General features: G+C 41.7%; 1 protein-coding gene across 3 annotated transcripts in view; it reads left to right on the top strand.

Moving 5' to 3' along the window:
* Window positions 1-19,224, top strand: part of ZFYVE9 (zinc finger FYVE-type containing 9) — an 85,265-nt gene that overhangs the window by 15,073 nt on the left and 50,968 nt on the right. For all 3 annotated transcript variants that reach the window (XM_006035178.2, XM_025191339.1, XM_025191338.1), the window contains one exon: window positions 8,755-8,859. The gene's annotated coding sequence lies outside the window, so the exon portion shown is untranslated. The remainder of the gene's footprint in view (window positions 1-8,754; window positions 8,860-19,224) is intronic.

Below are 19,224 nucleotides of genomic sequence, written 5' to 3'. Positions count from 1 at the left end.
GGGACCCACTCCTCCTGAGCAGCCCCCCCACCATAGCCCCCTCCATCCACATTCCCCCCTGCAAAAGCCCTTCACCCACATTCCTGGCCCTGTGGATCAGGAGTGAGGGGAATGGGGTTAGAGGTAAGTTGTGGGTTGAGAGTCACGGGCAGGGCACTGGCATATCAGTGCTGCTCAACACTGCACATCCTGGTGAGCGAAAGGGGTAGGGGCAGCTCTGATTTTTCTGTGACAGAGAAGCCCAAAGTCAATGCCAAACTGTATAGCTAATTAGAATGTATTTTATTATGATGATGGAGGCACTGGTAGGCTTCCAATTTTCTTTACAATTGTAAATATATCAATAAAACATTGCCCAACTGATCTCATGGTCTTTTGTTTTAATTGGATTTGGGGGTATTATAAAGAGTGAATTTGGGATTTTTGTTGTTGTTGAGAATTTGCAGGTTTTAAATAGGAAACACCAGAATTCCTGCTAGTGAGGCTAGTGGCAGGACCCAGGCAAAAGAGCCTGCTCAGGGCTGGCACCTGAGACCCAGCTGGAGGTGGCTGACCTCCTGGCCACTTGGGGCCAGGGGGATATGCTTTGACAGTTCAAAGCAGGCCACTGCATGGGAACATCTTCCGGGCGATAGCTGCCCAGATGTCCGGGCAGGGGCACACATGGCAAACTAGCCAGCCACAGCCTACTGGCAGCTGGCCCAGAGGGGCAGGTGCCTCTACTGGCTGTGCAGTCCCCATCTGGGTCTGGCAGGCACGCAGCCTTGGGGCCACATGCTGTCACAGGTGGCAGCAGGTCATAGCCAGGCATCAGCCCCCACTTCCAGACTGCTGCAGTGGGTAGAGGGTGCAGGGAACTCTCAGGGATGCTTCAGCAGTCCAGCTGGCACAAGGGGTAGTGTCCCCAGATACCAATTGGCCAGTCCCCAGAAGTTCCTAAGAGCACGTAGCCCTGAGCTACTTGCCAGGGCAGCCTTTTATATTGCTGGGTCCAGCACAGGTGCTAGCCCCAGGCTCTAGCTGCCCCTGGCTACAGATCCAGGAGGAGGCAGGCAGGGTTATTTTGCCCCAAGTGGCACAGTTTGCCCCACACCAAAGTGCATGTCTGGGCACGTGCTCTGTGGCAAAAAGCCCGGGTTCAAATTTGCACAGCTTCTATTTGAGCGCCCTACTAGGCTCTAAGAGGAAAACTAAAGAAAGCCATTGAAAGATAGACAATGATTTGAAAAGGAAAGCTGAAGAAATGAGTAAAATTTTGAACAAAAAATAAATGGCACCAACAGAAATAGCAATAAAATTGGCAGACCTTTTCAAGAGTGGATGGAGACATTGTGTTTCTTTAGGTTTTGGGAGTCTTAGAAATGTTGCATCTGATTTTCATTGTTTGGGAGGTCCCCAGCACTGTGGGTCCCAAGGACTGAGTAGTTTAGGAACAAGATATCTGAATGTAATGGCAGGAAATGAGCATCCTGAAAATGTTTGCCTGTGCCTGTTAAATCTTTTTAATTTTCTCTTGTAATAACAGATCTCATGTTGTTGTCATTATTATTGCACTTATCATAATCACCATCATCACTGTTTAACTAATGTAAATAATGCATAATTGTCCTAATTCTGATTTATGCCAAGGCTGAGTTGCACCACTGTGGCAGCAAAGAGGAGTTTTTCAATGAATCAAAGTGTAGTTTGCTTCCACTTTAAGGTCAGTTGACACTGCTGGAGTAGTGTAAAGGGGTGTCTGCATAAGTGTTAAGAAAATATTCAGGAACAGCAGTGGAGCCATACTATCAGAACACTGCAGTGCTTACATTGTTATGAATTACTTAAGACGTGTTATACAGGTTGTTGGTCATGGAGTTACATGAAGTACACTAACAGTAACAAACTTTTCAACAGCTGATGAGGCGCAAGATCTACTAATGATTTCTTGTTGCCATGCAAATAAACATCTCTTTCCATAATCAAAGCACAAAGCTTGTCACCCCCGGGGAAGTACAATTACAGGGGGAATTAAAAAGTTATCCTGCTCCCTCCAAAGTACATGCTGAAAGGAGCCTGACAATGGTCAAACCCTATAAAATGTAAGATTTCAGGAATCTGATGTGATTATGTAAATGACTTATTTTGCATCTATAATTCATAACTTACCCAGTACTAACAGGCAAAAAGGGGAAGTGAGTAAGAAAGTCATGATCACAGCAAATGATTTTGTTGTACTGGCACGCTGAGCAACGCTGTTGTTTGGAAGAGGAAATATCAATGGATGTTGATGATGACAATCTTAATAGCTGATTGACTAGTTTTTGGTGGACTGAAAGGGCATGTACATATGCAGACCTACATGCTATACAGACCTTTACTTTTCTGATATTCTATGAAGAACAGCTAGATGGCTACATAACATAGCTTTGTGGATTATTTGCAATGACTTTCCTCCATGGTTAATACCTCACTTATGTATTGGTGAGCCAATGCATAAGTAGTGGTGAGTAATTTTTTTTTCTAGTGGCATGTCATGGAGTATCTGTTTTTTACACTAGCAGATACAGTATCAGTTCCTTACATATTTCATCATTTTGGTTGCTTCTTTGGTAGTCCCAGAAGTTTAACCAATGACTCCTGGGATCTTAAGCCAGTTTTGCCCATATTGCCCAAATCTAAGGAAACGTGTGTTTCTGAACGGCCTGTGTAATATAATAAGGGAGTCATTCTTTTTTCCCCTACACGTAAGATGTGAGAGCTAGTCATAACTGATTGCAGCAGTTGTCACAATACACAAATTCACCCTGAGATGTAGGTCATTCTGCTTTACATAAGTTTACTCATCAAGCCTGTTAGGCACTTTTACCATGATAAAATTTTCTAATAGCCAATCCCCTGCCTTTCCCAGGAATAGAGGAACATGAAAAAGGGAGTTTCCCCATCGTATTTAAAGTGTTTTATTTTAGGCTTTATTAATGTAAAATTTGATATAATTGTTGTTGATGTTCTGTTATATTTGCTGATTTTTTTTTTAAAAAGGGAAATGTTCTGTTCATGATATATTATACAGAGTGTTGCATGTATAAAGTCAGAAATTTAAGTCCAGGTTAAATTGGAAAAGAAGGCCATGTTATTCACAATATTGCTGCGAGTATTATAGAGCATTTTAAATCTGGATATGTATGAAATGCTAACCTGAAGTTGCATTATGTATTCAGATTACAGTCTTAAGGAAATGAAGTTGAGTATGGAAAAGGGGTCCCCTATCTTCCCAACAATTTTACTCCTGCAGCATGGCATCAGTCTATCCATTTGTCCTATAAAAGAGCTACCTTCCCAGTCAGCCGAGAGTGTTGCATGAGTGACATATCTCTCTCTGCTCCAGCTGGGTGTCAGAGGCTCTTCCTCCATAGTGTTGCAAATATGCATGAATTTTTTGGCATGAGAATTTTCTTTGTCAAGAAATAAATCAGTTTCTTATCTCTTGAAATAGAAAAAAGTACGCCTGCACTGATGGAAACCGGAACTTGCCCGCTGCTGTAAACAGTGCAATAAGCCAGGTGTCTTTTTCCATTGGGTGGTTTGTTCCATTGCTAATTTTTCTGCCTCAGGGCAGTGGTTGATAGTGTTGCTTTCTTGTAAATTATTTCTGCCCCTCCTAGTTTTGACAGGGAAGCCCTATTACAATGTCTCTTTGAGTCTGCTTCTTTTGTATACATATCCTGCTGCTGTCCTGACATGGGTGAATGTCTTCCCTTATTGGAGGCTCAGCAGGAGACAATAAAAATAGCTGCCTTAAAATGGCACAAGGAGAAAAAGCCCTAAGCACTAAAGGAAAAGTGCAGTTATCAGTGAAAAAATTAGATGTACTTGCACTCTGCTTGTGTAAGGATTCATCCAGCTTTCCTTTATTTGCAGAATCACTTAGAGTAAAATTGAATAGGAACCAAGTCATAGGCCAGTCTTTCAGAGACAGAGAAGGAACATCTATGATACTATGTTGGCTGTGCAGGACGAGGAGAAAAACTTAAATTTGTATACCCTGTTGCTCAGCTATCTAATCTTTTGTTATTCTACATTGAATATTAGAAGCAGTGGCAAACTTCAGAAGATAAAAAAAATCTAAGGATACTTGGTGTTCCTTAGGTGTTGATAGGGGGAGTAATAGTAGTTAAGTTTACATCTCTTTTACATAGCTACATTTGATTCAGTTTTAATTGGTTTTTAAATAAGTACTTCTCATTTTAATGAAATATTGCATAAACCGAATAAAATCCAGGTATTTTCATAGCTCTTTCTGATACTGTGACCCAGCCTAATCTATGAATTTGGAATAGCTGATAAATGTGGTTGGGACAGTGGAAGGGAACCTAGACTGTCCCCAGACATTTCCAGATCAACACAACGTGGGAGGATCCCATTATCATTGCTGCCTTGAGATTTTCATTGCTTGGATTTCAGTTTTCTATGCAGTTTTTTTGCCAGGTTAAGATTGAAAAATGGTTAGCAATAAATTGTTTTTGGTTTTGATGATGTGAAGGTATTTTTATTTTTTTCAATTGGGAGCTAAAACTACCGTGGAAGCACCATAATGATATAGAAAAGTCTACCTTTTCAGAGTATGAATAAATGTATTTCTTTAATATGAATTTCTGGTAAATTATTTGGGAGCTTTATTATCTAATATACATGGATATTTTACAGGATGAGTTTTTTTGGGCCAAGGATTTTTTTACTCTTTTAAGCATTTGTAGAGTCTTGGTTTGATTTGGAGGTTGGGCTGAAGGTTTCTTTTTAAGTGAAATAATTTTTTAAATGATGTATGGTTTCTTTGTGTCTGATCACATGCTCGTATATTTAAAACGGTAGTAAAATATCTTAAAAATGCCAGTTCCTTGTTCAGGACCTAGTTTCAAGTCCTTGCCACCGCAGAGATTTTCATGGGCATGATACAGCTATTGCTGATTTAACATGTACATTTAGTAAAACCAGCTGTTCCTTTTTTGGCACATACAAGATGAAAACTACTTTATTCTTTATCTTTACAAAGGTTGAATGTCTCTTTGATAGTGAATTAAGTGCTCAGGAAAGGTAAGAGATTGACAGCAGCTGAAGCTGAAGTCTAATGTTTATCTATAGAGCAGATGAGAGTACATAGAGCATTGATTCAGGCTACTTTTTGCCATTCTGTCTGCATGCCTCGACTGATTTGGAGGATCTTTGTATACAGGGAGTGTCTGTTTCACAACTTTACTTCTTTACTGAGGTGGCTAGTGTGTAATTATTTTTTTGGTAATGTAGAGACAACTCCCCTTTCATAAAGGACTAAGAAGTCTACTTAATTTGAGAGAGGCCACCAAAATGGCTATTATAAAATAGTAACTTTTAGTCCCCATCAGTCTTCAACAGGTGATCTAAACCAGCATTTCTCAACCCATGGATAGCAAGAGTATATGAAAGGGACATGAACAAAGTTTAAAAATGGATTCGTCTTTAAAGGAGAAAAATGTGGGAAACCCCAGCTTTTCCCTTGTGGGCTGGCAGAGTTCCAGCCTTCAAGGGGCTGCTTGGGGCTTCTTGGAGGCAGCGGTAGGTCCAGAGGAGGAGTGCTGTTTGTTCCCAGAGGTGACAAGCTTCCAGAGAAGGTACATCTTTCTCTGGCTGTCCTTTCATGATGCTGGAGGTCTCTTTATGCAGCATCTTTCATGCTAAGATCCCTGTGTGCTGATCTAGTAGTATGCAGGTACCTTAACAACTGGATGCAAATGTAATTTATTTCTATTTTAAGTCATTTTACCTTGTCAGAGCAGTGTAGAGGAGTCCTAGTGTTAATAAGGATTGTGTCTTTATTTCTAGAAATATCATAACATGTTTCTCCTCTACTTAAAATGGTTCAAACTCCTTTTTTAATGCGTCTTCAACTTTTCTGTCTTTTTCTTCCCATCTGATGCCTTTCATCTAATATCTTAGCCATCTTTTTAATACTTCTTTATAGAATATCTTTCTAGTCTTCTCATCCATCTGGGCCTGCTCTTTACCCTTTCTTTCTTCCTTTCTTGCCTTTTCCCTTTTTAGTTTCTGTTCTCTTGCAGGGCCTGGGAGAATAGGATACATGAGGTACTCCCAAAGCAGCCCAAATGATATCAATAGTGTAGAAGATAAAAAGTCCAACTAACCATCAGCAAAACAGTGCTGTAAAATGCTCAGATAACAAGCCTGAATAGTTAAGATGTTTCCCCCCACTGTTACTCATAGTAATCTTTGGTTTTACTAGGTGTGCAGCTTTTTCATGGGAATGTATTTTTCCCAAGTTGATGGTATTCCTTATCAGAGGGTGATACTTATGAATATTAAATTCTGCAGTGGAGTAGTCATAACTGGCTATTCATAGTTATTGTTTGAGGTTCATTATTTAATTTTAATGTTTTTGATTGGAAAAGCTGATTCTCTTTTAATTACCTTCCCAGTAATAAAGCAAAAAGTGAAAAACCCCACACTTTATGTTTTTACTTGTTCCTTTTTGAAGATGCTCCATGTGTTAAAGATATTGCATTTCTGTCTGTAAGTGAGCTTTGACTTTTGGCTTGACCTTTCTGGGAAGAAATAGCAGTATAGATAGGGTGATGTAACCCTGGGAGCACTTTGGACTGCTGGGTAATATCTTAAGCATTTTCTTTGGGGACTGATGGCAATTATCTGATGCGTATTTCTCTGGCTTGAATTATTTAAAAAAAATGTTTCTTAAATGTAGAAAGGGATCAAAGAAGGTACATTGGTTTTACTGTTCTCTGATTTTTGTGCCTGTAGCTGTTGCTTTGCCTGCCCCTAGTATTTCCTGTGTAATGGGCTGGCTGGTTTCAGAGGACTGATAACCAAATACAGAACTTGTCACTTATATATTTTTAGTTCTAACCTGCTTTGTAATTGGTAATGATTAGAGTTGGTTGCTTTCAGGTGGCTGGTGTGGAATTCATTTGGCGATCACAGTTCATGTGAAAGTGACATCACAAATCAGAATTCATGCTGATTGGCCTCCTTTTTAAAGAGGTCAGGGGTTGAATGGGTCGGGGAGGTGGTCCCTTTGGAAGTGAGAAACAAGATCATAGTGTAAAATTTAAGTACCAAAGGTTATAATTAAGGACCTGCCTAATTCGCAGAAGCTGCCTCCGTATTTTGCAGTCTTGGCATGGCATCTGATGCCATTTTTGCGGTGTAGTGCAGTGGGCCCCCATGCCTGTGGCTGAGGGCCCCTGTAAGTTCCACCTCTTCCTGGAGATTGACAGATGGCCATGTGTCAATCTCCAGAAAGAGGTGGGACTTCCAGGGGCCCTAAGCCAATCGGAGGCATGGGGGAGGCAGGGCATGCTGTGCTCCGCTGCAAAAATCTCCCCGTACACCCCTCCTCCCCCCCCCCCCTCCTCCCCCCCCACTTCAGGATGCCAGGGCTTCCCACCTCTGTTTTCTTGCTTTTTCATGGGGACTGGGCTTTTTCACAGGTGACCTACCAAATTTGTGGTTTCTGTGAAAATCATGTCATCATCAATTTGGTAAGTCCCTAGTTGTAGTGGACTAGACGTCGGTTTCTTGTTCCCCCAAATTTGTGGATGTCTCCTTGGTTTACCAACAGTAAGAATATGTGTAGAAGCCCAAAAGTTCAACAAGCATGCAGAATTAGTACTACAAGCATATGATGCTGTATAATTTTATTTTGAATTTGGAAACACCACTGCTCTGTGTGTTGTTTTTCAATTCATTAGTTTCCTGGAATTATTATTGTGGCATGTTCCTTAAAAGAACAATAAACAACCCTGGGAAAATTGAAATGTAACATTGAGCGTTGCTTTGGTGCATGGGGAGCTGAAATGTGTGTGGCTCTTTTCCTTTCACTAGAGTCTTGTAAGAATATTTTTAAGCTTACGTTTTCGTGTCAAAGAATCAACGGATGTACTACATGTAGTAAAGCAATTGAAACATGTTAGACACAATGTCAGAACACATTATAGTATGAGATTAGTTTAACCGAGTCCTTGTTTTCCTGGCAGTTCTGTCATATGTTAATTCTAACTGTGCATGGCTGTGTCGTAATCTTAAACTCTCTTGGCTGCTACAATGCAGTTGCATGAAAATGAATGTATAATGTTATACACAGTGCTGTACTTGGGAGAGTAAAAACTGTTTCTGGGGAGGTATGCCCCTTGTTATTGAAAGTAGATGCCATATACTGACAATAGAGTAAAAGCCTTTAGGAAGTGAAGAAAGACTAGAATTCTGGGACTCATCTGGAGGTAAAACAGTTGTTTGGCAATAAAGAAATCAGTGGGAAGTTGCTGAATGGAATTTAAAGGATGCTGATTTTGAGAGCTGTGAGGGTTTTATTCTTGGAAGGCTTGTTGCAATATAAAATAATTAACTTCCGTGGTAGGTCCATAAATTAGCATTACAGTCAAGGTCATCAGGGATACAAGGGCGACTGCGGTTGCTGCCTCATTCTGTAGATTTACAATTAAATGAAGAAGAATTGTAAGCAGGTAGCAGCAACATATCCTTTACCACTGGCCTCTTCAGTCAAGATATTGGAGTGCAGTAGCAGCATAGTGCATAGGTCCCTGAATTAAAAGCTGTGAATGTAATCTAAATCATTTGGAGGCTTGCAGCATTTCTAAAACATGCCTGTGCTAGCTGCAACAGACTTCTTGTATTAAACAAAAAAACAACAACCATGGTTTACAGCAGAATTACCAGTCCTAAAAGTGTTTGTTTTTTCCTTTTTAGGATCAAGTAGAACATACTGAATCAGCAGAACTGGCTCATTGTGCAGCAGTCATCATGAATAGGCACAGGGTCATTTGTTTCTTAACACATGTATAAGAGAAAAAGGTAAGAAGCAAGTAAACATTTTGTTCTCATTTTCAAGACTCGGGTCAAGGGGGATGTATCTTGAAATGCATAAACCCTGCATGTTTATATTTGTTGTGTCTACTAGATTCAGTAATTTGTCTTTTTGTTTTCCTTTCTTTTCTATTGGGATTAACAGTTTTATTCTAAATAAGAATGTAGGTTTTTTGGCAGCTCAAAATCTCTTGTTCACATTGTGCTGAAGGCAGATCTCATCACTTACACATCTCTGTTTCTGAGTTCTCTCAAGAAGCTCTTCATTTTAGTAGCAGTGCTTGACGACTCCTTCCTCCTGGGCGCAAATAATATAAAGGTCACTACTGTGTGTGCTGGAACTGAATGTCATCTTGACCAGCACTGCTAGGGATTGGAGCATGTCCTTAGGAGCATTGGATCCAACAAATTACTTACTAGAGTTGATGTGCAGTCGCCTTTAATCATACTGTCAAACAGTGACAGTTCTGGGAATCTGAAGCACGAGATGAAAAAATAACTTTTTAATAGGATCACAGCTATTGCTATTTTCACCTCTGGAATCTCATTTATATTTGTGTTGGTGGCCATAGCAAATCATTCTAGTATTGTCTGGTCATGTTTGCAGAAATCTACATGTTCACAATTATTTGCTGAATAGGAGTAGTCTAAGCACAGGTCAGAGAGTCAGAAAGCCCTGAGTTCTCATTTAGGTCCAGGCTGTGCTTCTGGACTTTGGACAAGGCATGTAACTGCTTTGCCTTACTTTTCCCACATAGATAACATATCTATGCCTTCTTTATACAGGTATAACAAGGGTGTAGACTCTAGATATATGAACAAATTGAATTGAGTTAAAGAATCCTGAGTTGACAGAACCACAGGACAGCTGAAGAACAGTAACACTGGGCACTGACAGACTTGCAGCTCCCCACTGTAACTCATGGCGCTTCAAAGGAAGCACCATGAGTTGCAATGATTCTTTCCCCCCCTCCCTCACCCCGACCTACAGATCCAACAGGCATTCTTTGTTGGGTCCAAGGGGTTGGGGGAATGAGCTCCAGCTTGGAGCTGGCTGCATGTCTGCAGCCTTTCTCCCCTAGCCCTGCCCCCCCATCCTCCCAGTTCCGGTATTGTCTTCCAGATGAGAGGGGGGAGAAAGGAGGGGAGGGAACTTGGTCTGGGGTTTGTCCAGCCTTTGCCAGAGGGAAGAGTAGGTGGATTGGAGCCCCCCGGGGGGTACTCCATCCACCCACCCCTCCCTCTGGCAAAGGCTGGACAAACCCCAGACCAAGCTGCCCTTCTTCCCCCCTCTCATCCTGAAGATAGCACCGGGGGTGGGGCTGGGTTGCATCAGCCCAACCTTGCTTCCCAGGCAGGGACTGACAAGTTAATGAAGCCGTTCTGCTTTGGAGCACCTTTATCTGAACCCTCATGTAATGAGGGTTAATTTGTTGTGTGATCAGGCACTTTTAAAGCATTCTGCAGCTTTGCAGTTTTGCCAAGACACAGCGGTAGAGCACTTTTAGGGGTCTGATCATGTGACAAAACATCACTTCTGTCAGCGCCCTAAGTAAAAACTGACCAAAGCAGTTTAACTCTGTTTTGTTGAGGACTAAGTTTTCTTGAGTTAGCTTTTATTTGGCACTAGTCCATTGCTCAGTGGTAACTGTCTATGTGTTTGCTACTACTCCGTGTTAAATTCTATGTCCTTTTTAACTCATTTATTCATTTACCCATACCTTAAGGCTGGGGTGGGCAATTATTTTGGCTGGCAGGCCAGTTAAAGAGTTTTGATGAACTGTTGAGGGTCATGCACACAAAATCTTTCAGAAGATATAATTTTATCTATAAATTGATTAAACCTCCCCCCACAAATCATTTACTAAAAATCAGACATCTACTTTAACATATTTTAATTTTATTTAAAAAATAATAATTTCTGTCCTGATTTATGTTTTTTTGAGTAATGTATATGGAAGTGATTGCATAATGGCTAAAAATAAAGTCTTACTTTTGTATATTGTGTGTGGGGGAGGTGGTGAAGGGGGTATGTGGGGTGGTATGTGCATGTGTGTGAGGGACTGCCCACGTGCTAGGTCCCAGGAGCCAGCTGTGGGTGGGGGACAGGAGGGAAGTGGGGCAGGGGTGCATGCAGCAGAGCTTGCCCAGGTGGTGCAGTGCAGGTTTGGTCCACCTCCCTATCTGGCCCGTGGCTGCCTCTGCGGCACTCTGCATGGGGCCGAGTCGTGCCCACTCCTGCCTAGGTCAGCATGTGGCATTCTCCTGCCAGCATCTGCCTTGCACTTGCCGATGGTCCCAGTCCTGGCTCAGGCTGAAGACATAGCGGCTGCTGCTGCTTCTGCAGGTGCCTGGGTACTGCTCAGTTCCCCCTGATTCCAGCAGCAGCTCCTCCTCCTCCTACCCCTGGTGTGCCACTTTGGGCAGCAGGTACTGTGGGGAAGTGGCAAAAGCTGCTGGGATGTGGGCCAGGCATCACACGCCCAGCCAAGTGGGGGGGAAGCTGCAGCCAACTGACTCCTGCCCCAGTGCATGGGCATCCAGCTCCTGGCTGCCTTCCACTCATGTGGCCTGCCTACAGGTGGTTGCTTATTGCGCCAGGTGAGTGAAGATGCTGGAGGCAGGGCGGGCTGAGCAGTACCACGGGATGGGTGCTGACAAGTGTGGCACAGACTGCTCTAGGCAGGAGCAGGGGGGCCTTCATAGAATCATAGAAGTAGGGTCGGAAGGGACCTTGTAGATCTTCAAGTCTGACCCCTGCCTGGGCAGGAGGAAAACTGGGCTCAAATGACCCCAGTCAGGTAGGCATCAAGCCGCTTCTTAAAGACTCCCGGGGTAGGAGCCAGCACCACTACCCTTGGAAGTGGGTTCCAGATCCTAGCCGCCCTGACTGTGAAGTAGTTCTTACGGATGTCTAATCTAAACCTACTCTCCAACAACTTGTCGCCGTTATTCCTTGTTATCCTGGGGGGCGCTAGGGGAAACAAGGTCTCCCCCAAACCCTTCTGGTCCCCCCTAGTGAGTTTATAGATGGTCACCAGGTCCCCCCTCAGCCTTCTCTTGTGAAGGCTGAACAGGTTCAGGTCCTGTAGCCTCTCATTGTAGGGTCTGCCCTGCTGTCCCCGGATCAGGCGGGTGGTCTTCCTCTGGACCCTCTCAATGTTGTCCACATCTCTCTTGAAGTGGGGTGCCCAGAACTGGACACAGTACTCCAGCTGCAGCCTGACCAGTGTCGTGTAGCAAGAAGGGAGTTTCCCATCTTATAAGTGTGCTGCTGGTTACTACTGCCCAAGTGCAGCACCCTGCACTTGTCTGTATTGAAACACATCCTGTTTTTGTTAGCCCACCCCTGCAACCTATCCAGGTCTTTCTGCAGAACTTTCCCTCCCTACTAGTGTGCCCACCTCACCCCAAATTTTGGTATCATCAGCAAATTTAAACAGGTTGCTTTTCACCCCGTTGTCCAAATCGCTGATAAAGAAATTGAACAATGTGGGCCCAAGGACCAAGCCTTGGGGGACTCCGCTGCCCACTTCCCCCCAGGTCGAATATGACCTGTCCACCACCACCCTCTGAGTACGACCCTTCAGCCAATTTGCAGTCCATCTGACTGTGTAGGCATCAATGCCACAGTCGCCTAGTTTTTTAATGAGGATGGGGTGGGAGACAGTGTCAAAGGCCTTGCTGAAGTCCAGAAAGACTAAATCCATGGCAACACCTTCATCCAGTGCTTTTGTGACCTGATCGTAAAAGGCAATCAGGTTGGTCTGACATGACCTGCCCCTAATGAAACTGTGCTGGTTGCCTTTGAGCATCATCCCCGATGCTGGAGCATCACAGATGTGCTCCTTGATGATCTTCTCAAAGAGTTTCCCCAGGATTGAGGTAAGACTGACGGGCCTATAGTTGCCCAGGTTCTCCCTCCTCCCTTTTTTAAAGATGGGGACCACGCTGGCTATCTTCCAATCATCTGGCACCTGGTCTGAGCACTACGAGTGCTCGTAAAGCTGTGCCAAGGGCCCTGCAATAACCCCTGCCAGCTCCCTCAACAATGGATGATAACTTTGTCACTTGTGATTTTGGGTGAATTTTGGGTGGCAAAGCGGAATAAAAATTTGTTCAAGTGGTACTTTAAAATACTTTTGTTAAAATTTTGTTTAACTTAAATTTTTAGGCCACTAATTTAATAAATATTTTTAAAAGGATAATGCGTTTTCTACAGAAGCCAAATTTTCAAAAGCACTGTTAGTTATGGCAGTGAGGTTGTTGCATAGCTTTTGAAATAAATTGTTTTGAATTACAATTAAATACCAAAGACAGTTTAACTTACTGCAATGTAGTTCTTTAATAAAGGATCAGCATGCCAAAGGTCATATTGAAGGCTATGGTTCATTCTCAAATCGTTGCACCTGACTTTACAATGTGTGTGTTATTGAGTGCTGAATGTTGCTTTTAAACGCAGTGTATGGTCATGGGGTAACCTGGATCTGAATGTTCTTCATTTTTTTGGACTGTTAAATAGGACAGTTGGTGTTACAGTACTTTGGCATAGCCTGTCTGTTAGTTGCAGTTGTTGTTTGTGGTCCTTTCAGCATTTTTCCTTCCATGACTATTTTTATATGGGTCATATCCTTTGCTATGAAAAGGTGTTAATGTGAATATTAAGATGAACCCACCCTTTTGTAAGTACCATGTGGACTAACCCTTGAAAGCTTTGAGGCTGCCAGTCCAAAAAGTGAAAAATTCTTGGAGGCAGTGGGCAGAATGTACCAGGCAGAGGATCTTGGGTTTTAGAACTCCGTATCACAAGAGACTAGGATGCACATGAATCTTGCTACTTTGTCAGGAATGAAAAAACCCCCCAACTCTTGCGTCTCTTGGCACAGGGCATCACCTACTTAGAAGCTGCAGAATAGCACAGCACTGGTTTCCTGGAAGGCAACCATCAAGGGTAACCTGTTCAGACCCACAGCTAACTTTAGGGAGGTCTGACAATCAGTTTTTTTGGTCCTCTTTCTGACTACTGATAAAAGTTTGTCTTCAGTATGTAGTACCTTCACACTGTGGTGACTGATATATTATTTTATATACGTTATACTAAAGCAGTTGTGAGTTTGTGGTGCAAATAACTTATTTTATAAGTACTTGGAAGTGTTCATTGTTTTGTTGCATTTTGGGGACAAGATGTATAATTCTTCATAGTATTTAGTTTTAAGAGATTAGCCTCTATCTGAAGAAGGATTTATATCTGAAACCACATAAAAAGGATTTGGGGGATCATATCCCAATGAGTGAAAAGCATGCACAGTAATGGATATTGGTGATCACTTCAGTCTTCCAGACTGGCCAAATGGAACAAACATAAGTTCATAAGTTTTAAAGGAGAGTGGTGGGGCGGGAGGAGGAGAACACACTGGGGAGAGAGAGAGAACACCTTGTGTAGATGCCAAGCAGTCCTTGCCATTATATGTACATTTGGCAAATTGATCAGTAAACACAGACTTTGTAAATTATACCTGTAACATGTCCCAGCGTAGTGGATGGGCTTTGGAAGTTGTCTAATTGATGCAGTGGATTATTTTGTTAGCTTTCCCTGTCCAAGACAGAATTTACAATAAGTGATTTGAGGGTCCCAGCCTCCATCACAGAATCATCACTTGAGACAGTCTTCTTCAGTCGTGGTAAATTTGAGTTTGGAACACCAAGTGCTACTGATCAGTATTTGTGGTACATCTGGTAGGATCTTCCACAAAGCTTTTAGCCAGCAGTTTGCCTAGCTGTTCTCTTTGCACTCCATATAACTTTCATAAGTATCTCAGTTTAAACTCAGTTTTCAACCCAGACCATTTCAAAAGGAAGAAAGAAGGAAAACAAAAATAAATTTAAGGTTGGCTATTAAAACTGCAGCAACAGGTGGTTCAGAAATTGGTAGGTACCAATACTGATAAACACTGAATTCAGGATGTGAAAATAGGGTTTCTTCTTTCTTTTCTTTTCTTTTTAACCATCTTGTATTTTGATATAGTGGACTAAGCTGTGCAGTTTTGGGGGTCTGCTTTGGAGTTGGAGTCATCTTTTCAGTGGCTTGGGCCATATACAGACATTCAGTTTCTTCTCGGAGAGTCAGTACTCTCCAAGGAGAAACCACAAGTGTACAGATGTTAAGGATTTTTATCCCAGATCAAAAATGGCCTCTCCAGGAGAAAAATAAGATGGGAACAACCAGGGATTCCTTTGGGAGAGCAAATGTCTGTACAACTTACCCTTCTGAGAGAAGAGAAGCCACAGCACAGTCCTCCAGCACTCAGGGTGATTTGATCCTCCTCCCACCAGGAGACGGTGTGTTGCTCAGGCTGATCTCTGCTGTGCTAGCTAAGCAGAGAGCAGAATACACCCCCTCATAGTTCCACCTTATGCTTTGTGGGGATACTCAGGTTGGCCCTGAGCAGACTGACTCAATCAGTGCTGCCCTGTGCATTGCTGCTGTTCTGTCTCCAGGTGGACTGAGGGAGCCTACAGAGCATGCTGAGTTGTGTGCATGGGAGCTCCCTACCTGTGCAGCATCAGCACTGCAAGCTCTTTGCTCTTCAGGGCCTCAGCATTTGAATGTCTGTTTAGGCATCTCTGGATAAGTTTTTCTAACAAGGGAACTAACCCAGGAGAATTCTCCCAGGTCATTTGAATGTGTATATGCACCTGCAGTAAATTACAAACTGTCTCCTTCCTCTGTGCCATAGCCCATTGTATGTAGTTTCTTTAGTTCTGGTTTATTATTCTTTTTCAGTAACAAATAAAGTACATTAAGCTTGAACCACTGAAGATATTTTGAATAAAACATTTAACTGTGACTCTTTTTAAAGTGCAGATTGATAGAAGACAATCCTTTTCAATTTACGTAATTACACTAATATGCAGTTTGCTAATATACTTGATTGTTTAGGTTGCAGCAGCAGTTCCAAATATCAATTTGATGTATATGAAGGAAGAGGTAATAGGCTAAACAAAGATCTTTAGTAGAAATATTTTACTGAAGGAGAAAATCAAAGTTGTGTAATGATTGAGTCATATGACTTGCTTTGATTTGAATAGATACATGGGACTGAATACATGGCAGTTAACCCACTGCCCTGATCCACTTTGTTTAGTAGGAGCTTGGATATTGTAATTTGCTAAATGAAACAATAAGGTGAATAGTGAAGAGCCCCTGCCTTTATATGCTTTTCCTGTTGCCTCTGCTGTCTACCAAGATAGTCCCATCTGTCAGGCCCTTATTCCCACAAACATTGACTACGTGTGTTAGCAGCCTCGTTGGAGAGACTGTTTTACATGATTAAGCATATACAGGATTGGGCAAAGAACATTTTTTGGAAGACACGCATGGTAAAATATAATTGGAGTCTTCTCTTCTCAGACTTGTTTCATCCTTAGTTTTCTAAAATCCAAGTTGTGCAGGCACTCATGTGCCTCTCCCTAGATATATAAATATTTATAAAGGCGTGAGTCTTTATTGCGATGGAGCACTGTGTGGAACTAATATGATTAACAGTCAAGAGGTGTTCCAGATCTGCGGACAAACCTCTTAAATGCTAGGCTATCCTTTAGAATAGGAGGCAGCAGCAAGGAACAAAGGCTTGTTTTGTTGTTATATGTAAAGTGTGTTTTAGCAGAAGGCTAAAGATTTTATAAAAATAAAATGCTAGACTCCAGGGACCACATCTGTCAGTTCACTGTGGCATGTTGTACTAGAGCCATTTGAGTTTTCACTTCCATCTTTAATCATTGGCCATACAGAGGTGAAATATTTGATCCCAGGCAGGCTGAGATGCATTGGGGAGGGTATACTGAGCTAAGAACAGTGCTGCCTTCCATTTGCAGTATGAACACTCAACTTCTTTTGTCAGGAAAGGGCATTGAGGTTGTGGTTCTGCTGCTTTGTTATTTGGAGAGTTATTTGTTAAATAATATTATGTGATCATGTTAGACTTAAGGATTTCCAGCAGACTTCTTTTGGTAAATAGCTACTCTGGCTAGGCAGCAAGAGCTCATTTAAAGGACAACTAAGTCACTAGTCACAGGTTGAAAAACAGTGCATTTCATTATGACTTATTAAGTGGAATAATCTTAAAATTGCATTGTGATGGTCTCTTCTAATGCTCTTTGTGTACTTTGTGTGATTCTGCTTGGACTGTGAAATTCAGGAAAGTCCACTGAAGTTTTGATTAGGTGGGTTCTGATGTTCTTAATATTTAGGCTTCAAACTTGGTGAAATATATATTTATTTGCAAACTAGTCCCTTTATTGTGATTTTTTTTTTTTAAAGGAGGCATTAAAAATTCCATCGGTATAGGGCAATTTTAAATTGCCATTTGCTCATTTAAACACTTTAGATTATACAGACAACTTTTTGAAGTATATCTTTTAAATATAAATTGAATTGTGCTGTGTAAGACCAGCAAGATAGTGAGTGTAAAGTATTAAGAGTGGTTTGTGTTGGCTTGTTCTCTTATTGATGAACAGGTAGTTCCATAAATTCTCTGAAGACTTTAAAACTTATATTACATATTGTTTTGTCTTTTTTTGTAAAGCCCTTGTTATTTGAGAGAGAGGCATGAAAATCAATAAAAATAGTACCTTTTGCAATAAAGTTTTATTGTTGCTTTTTGTGTTTTTGTCTTTCTTTTTTGATCTTGTTTTTGGCTGAAATGACATCTAGGAACAAGCTAATAGATCATGTGATGGACAAAATGTGGGCGTGATTAAGTAGAAAAATTTGGTTGAAACCCTATGTGAATATATTTTAATACACTCTAAAACTCTTGTTTTAAGGTTTTTGAAAATCAACCCTAAACAGTCTCATGCTGATGAGATTTCAGCATGGAGTAATTGGATTTGAATGCTTCCAAGCCACATAAAATATGTTTTCAGAGACCATCTATGTAATAATGTTTCTCCTCACCCCACTAGCTAATAGGTCAGTGATTATTAACAGTGGTGTTAATATTAACTGAGCAAGCCTACAACAGAAGTATTTGTGCACCTAAGAACTCTTTCTTCTATTGTTGGATATCGGGAAAAAATAGAAAGTGGTGGTTTTAAGGAGGTTTGTTGTTCATGCTGTTGCTGAGAAAAAGGATTCCTAGCTTAGTGGGAACAACCTTTTTGGGAGGTGTGCCACTCATTAGCCCTACATCCTTCTTGAGTGTCACTTTGTTCCCTTTCCTCTACCCAATTGGCTGCTCTGCTTTTTGCTTCCTACCCTCTGCCACTGTGCTGCCTGTCCCCTCCCCAGTCTGCTGAATGCCACACAGAGGCGGTCTGTGCCACAGGTTGACCACCCGTGTCCTAGCAGATGCTTGTCAAAGGGTCCTGGTTCACAAGTGCTTACATACATTTTGGATTGGAAGCTTGTTGACTTCAGTGGGGCTTGGATTCAGAGTAATTATTCACCCATGGTTATCTGCAGGATTGCGGCCAATCCAGCATAGTCTCAATTAAATGCAAACAGTCCAGATGTGAAATGTATAATACTTTGGATAGAATAATAGTCTGGATAATTGAGTTAATTTTTGTCAGTGATTTGTAGAGTGTTTCATACAAGATGTGAATTGTTGAGGAGGAATATGGATTAAGATAGGCGAGTGTTTTGAGACATTTAGTAAAGGCATCTGTTTTGAATGTTCGCTGGGTGCTCTGGATAAAGGTATTGAAATTAGAGGGAAGAAAAGGTGCAAAGGAACCTCTGTAGCTTTTTGCTGGCTGTTTTGTTTGAGCTAGTTCAGCTGTTCCTTCTTAACCTCCAAGAACCAATTTAGAAATCTTCAGTTTAAGAAGCTATGCAGTCTGTTGCAATCACTTGTTTCATTGGAAACTGTTATGAAAGGTTTCAAGTACATGGACTTAGTGGGTGTGCTAGGCAGCCTAATAATGCGCTGATTTATAGGGAGCTTCTGTAGGGATCCAAGATTACAAGCTGTTGGAAGTCAAAACCTGGCTTCTAAGCAAATCTCTAAATCTGCACAACAAGACTTTAGCTGCTGCAAGGAAGCCTGTGTAATATGGAGTGAAAACTGCTGAGCTTTTCTCAGGCTTCTGATTTCTTAAAGTTATTTTTCTTCCATTGCTCCACATAACTTCTTATATGTCTAAGTATTGTAAATGAAGTAGTCATGCACCTGTTCACCTCTTACATTGGGTGATCTTAAATCTGGAGCCAGGGAGAGTGCAGTACACTGGGGCAGATTTGGGAGGTTCTAAAATCATGGTTGTAGTCTCTGGATTTCCTGGCAAAACCCATTAGCTTTCTGATGGATTGGTTTTGTGGGCTCGTGCCTGGTAGAGTTCATAACTTGCTAT

Source organism: Alligator sinensis, unplaced genomic scaffold, assembly GCF_000455745.1.
Source record: "Alligator sinensis unplaced genomic scaffold, ASM45574v1 scaffold63_1, whole genome shotgun sequence".
Lineage (NCBI taxonomy): Eukaryota > Metazoa > Chordata > Crocodylia > Alligatoridae > Alligator > Alligator sinensis.
The sequence above is the reverse complement of the archived record's forward strand: the minus strand, read 5'-3'. Positions and strand labels throughout refer to the sequence as shown.